At 43.5% G+C, this 2,612-nt stretch overlaps 1 long non-coding RNA gene across 1 annotated transcript; it reads right to left on the bottom strand.

Moving 5' to 3' along the window:
- Positions 1–379: 379 nt before the first annotated feature.
- Positions 380–1,508, bottom strand: LOC135095206 (uncharacterized). Its single transcript, XR_010264128.1, has 2 exons — positions 1,174–1,508; positions 380–1,138 (listed from the first exon to the last, which is right to left on the bottom strand). It is a non-coding gene; the product is annotated as an uncharacterized LOC135095206 (long non-coding RNA).
- Positions 1,509–2,612: the final 1,104 nt, after the last annotated feature.

Consider the following 2,612-nt stretch of genomic DNA (forward strand, 5'->3'; position numbering starts at 1 on the left):
AACACTGCCATCCCCTTTACTTCTTGCACCATACCCTAACCTAACCTAACCTCACCTAACCTAACCTAACCTGACCTAACCTAACCTCACCTAACAAAAGCTAACCTAACCTAACCTAACCTAACCTAACCTAACCTGACCTGACCTAACCTAACCTAACCTAACCTAAGCTACCCTAAGGTACCCTAACTCAAGCCACTAGCTGCATCAGACAACAACAGGAGATGGCCCTGTGTTGGCAAGCTTCCCACTGCTGCAGCGCCAGTCACACTGGAGCCGTCAAGGAGAAAGCACGTGGGCACCTTCTCTCTGTCCCAACGACTCGTGTGGCTTGACACGCGTGCACACACACATACACACACATATATATTTACTTGTGTGTGTGTGTGTGTGTGTGTGTGTGTGTGTGTGTGTGTGTGTGTGTGTGTGTGTGTGTGTGTGTGTGTGTGTGAGTGCAGCATGTCAGTGTAGTGAGCAGTGTTGTTTGTAGAAGGTGTGTTTACTTCAGTATTATTCAAACCATTTGTGTGTGACATGCACATTTGTGACAAGCCAACGACAGCTGTGTTTGTTTGGGCAGCACGTTAATTTTAGCATTGAGAACAGAGAAGGCTTCCGTGCTGGAACGCGCTGCGTGCCACTCACCAAACCGCTCACGCTGATCGCACTCATTTTCTTCACCTACAAATACAAGTTGTTGCAAACTCCAGTTCTGCACTGCACATTGTTTGTTTGTTTGTTTGTCTGTGTTTGTGTTACCGTGTCTTAGTTGTTCACACCATAAAAAGGGTGAGTGTTCAGTGGTGGAGTGTGAACACCTTGCCTCAGAGGAAAGGGTCAATGCATGGTGGTGTGTTTGGTGTTGCACATGTTCCTGTCCCTTGCTAATGTTCAAAAGTCAACAAAAGGTGCACTCAGTAATTGCAAAGGAGAAAAATGACTTTAAATCTACAGCTGTGTTTACTGACCAGCGCACCACTGGTGTGCCAAGCCCCACACACCAGTGTGCTCACTGCTGCACCCGTCCACCTGTCCACGGTGCACAACAACCTCACGGCTTAACACAACACAACACAACACAACACAAGCTAAACTAACCTAACATAACCAAACAAAACCAAACCTAACCTAACCAAACCTAACTTGACCTAATCCAACGTAACTTTACCAAACCAAACTTTTAACTTAACCTAACCAAACCATAACCTAACCTAACCAAACCAAACCATAACCTAACCAAACCATAACCTAACCTAACCTAACCTAACCTAACCTAAACTAACCATAACCTAACCTAACCAAACCATAACCTAACCTAACCTAACCTAAACTAACCATAACCTAACCTAACCTAACCTAACCAAACCATAACCTAACCTAACCTAACTTAACCTAACCTAACCTAACCAAACCATAACCTAACCTAACCTAAGGTAAGGTAAGGTAAGGTAAGGTAAGGTAAGGTAAGGTAAGGTAAGGTAAGGTAAGGTCAGCAAAGCGAAGCAAGAATTGACTTACTGGTTCACAATTGCCGGGTGAAGCAAGCAACAGTTTCCGAGAGGCTGGCGTGACCTGCGAGACTCAACGCTGTCCTTGTTTGTTTGTTTGTTTGTTTGTTTGTCAAGAATTGCTCTTCTTTGTTCCTGCAAACATAACAATTGATAAGGAAACACTGACAAAACAAACAGGAGGAGGAGGAGGAGGAGGAGGAGGAGGAGGAGGAGATAATTATAAGGAAAGAGACCAAGGAAGGAGAGAGAGAGAGAGAGAGAGAGAGAGAGAGAGAGAGAGAGAGAGAGAGAGAGAATGTGTGTGTGTGTGTTTGTTTGTATATACACACACGCACACACAGCTTGTTCACACACTCCCTCTCTCTCACTCCTTTAAATGAAACTGACTCTCTCTCTCTCTCTCTCTCTCTCTCTGTGTGTGTGTGTGTGTGTGTGTGTGTGTGTGTGCGTTTTGATGGCTGGGTGGGTTGGTGGGTGGGTGGTAGTGGTGGTGGTGGTAGAGTAGTAGTAGTAGTAGTAGTAGTAGTAGTAGTAGTAGTAGTAGTAGTAGTAGTAGTAGTAGTAGTGGTGGTGGTGGTGGTGGTGTTGTTATTGTTGGTGGTGGTGGTGATGTTGTTGTTGTTAATAGTATAAAATCAACAAAATAACAATAACAAATGAGCTAGTACTATGTCAATGAATAAAATAGTAGTAGTAGTAGTAGTAGTAGTAGTAGTAGTAGTAAGAGTAGTCGTATACTTACATGTCTGAGAGAAGGCTTCAATTTTCTTAATTCTGAAAAGAAAAAGAAAATATCATTATTAGTATTACGATTATTATAAAGAACACAAGGGCTGATGCAGGAAGCCATTCACACACTCGTCTTGTAGTAGTAGTAGTAGTAGTAGTAGTAGTAGTAGTAGTAGTAGTAGTAGTAGTAGTTATCCCCGTTCAGTGTGTGTTGAATGAGTTATTTCTTGTGGTGCCGTGATTAATGACCCTGAGGATTTGGTGAGTGTCCCTGGCTGTGTCCCTGGGCCCTATGAAGCCTCCCACCTGGTTCATCTCGCCCCACGGCCTGTCTGCTGCTCTCATTACTATTATTATTATTATTATTATTAT

This window comes from Scylla paramamosain, chromosome 48 (assembly GCF_035594125.1).
Source record: "Scylla paramamosain isolate STU-SP2022 chromosome 48, ASM3559412v1, whole genome shotgun sequence".
In the NCBI taxonomy this organism is placed as follows: Eukaryota; Metazoa; Arthropoda; class Malacostraca; order Decapoda; family Portunidae; genus Scylla; species Scylla paramamosain.